The sequence below is a fragment of the Mus caroli genome, chromosome 17, assembly GCF_900094665.2.
Source record: "Mus caroli chromosome 17, CAROLI_EIJ_v1.1, whole genome shotgun sequence".
NCBI lineage: Eukaryota > Metazoa > Chordata > Mammalia > Rodentia > Muridae > Mus > Mus caroli.
The window spans coordinates 19,487,180-19,488,360 of record NC_034586.1 but is presented as its reverse complement, the minus strand read 5'-3'; positions in this window follow the sequence as shown (position 1 = coordinate 19,488,360).

The following is a 1,181-nucleotide window of genomic DNA, read 5'->3' as shown; positions in this document are numbered from 1 at the left end:
CTGTCCTGGAACTCACTCTGTAGACCAGGCTGGCCTCAAACTCAGAAATCTGCCTGTCTCTGCCTCCCAAGTGCTGGGATTAAAGGTGTGTGCCACCACCGTCCGGCAACCACCAGAACACCAGAAGAGAGCATCAGATCCAATTACAGATGGTTGTGAGTGACCATGTGGTTGCTGGGAATTGGACTCGACCTCTGGAAGAGCAGTCAGCACTCTAAGCACTAAGCCATCTCTCCAGCCCCAAGTGAGCATTTTTTTCTAAAGATTTATTTATTATTATATGTAAATACATGGTGGCTCTCTTCAGACACACCAGAAGAGGGCATCAGATCTCATTACAGTTGGTTGCGAGCCACCATGTGGTTGCTGGGATTTGAACTTAGGACCTCTGGAAGAGCAGTCAGTGCTCTTAACCACTGAGCCAAGTGAGCATTTTAAAAGGAAGTTATAGATAGGATGTGGGCCTTTGGGCTTGACTCTCTCTGTATGTGAGTATGAACTGTGTATGCAGGTCTTTTTGTGGGTGTGTGCACATATGTATATGCACATGCATGAGCATGCGTACGGAGGCTAAAGGTCAATGTTACATGGCTTTCTTCAATCCTTTACCTTTTCTTTTTTTTAAAAAGTATTATTTATTTTTTGTATATGAGTACACTGTAGCTGTCTTCAGACACACAGACAGAAGAGGGCATCAGATGGTTGTGAGCCACCATGTGGTTGCTGGGAATTGAACTCAGGACCTCTGGAAGAGAGGTCAGTGCTCTTAACCGGTGAGCCATCCCTCCAGCCCCCTTACCTTTTCTAAAAACATTCTTATTATTTACTTACATGTATGTGTGTATGTGTACGTGCACATGAATGAGAGTAGTACCTGAAGAGGCAAAAGAGGGTATTGGATGTCTTGGAGCTCAAGTTACAGGTGATTGTGAACTGCTTAGCGTGACTTCTGGGAACTGAACTCTAATCCTCTGCAAAAGCAGCAAGTGCCCCTAACCACTGAGCCAACCCTCCAGCTCCTAACCACTGAGCCAACCCTCCGGTTCCTAACCACTGAGCCATCTCTCCAGCTCCTAACCACTGAGTCATCTCTCCAGCCCCTAACCACTGAGCCATCTCTCCAGCTCCTAACCACTGAGCCATCTCTCCAGCCCCTAACCACTGAGCCATCTCTCCAGCTC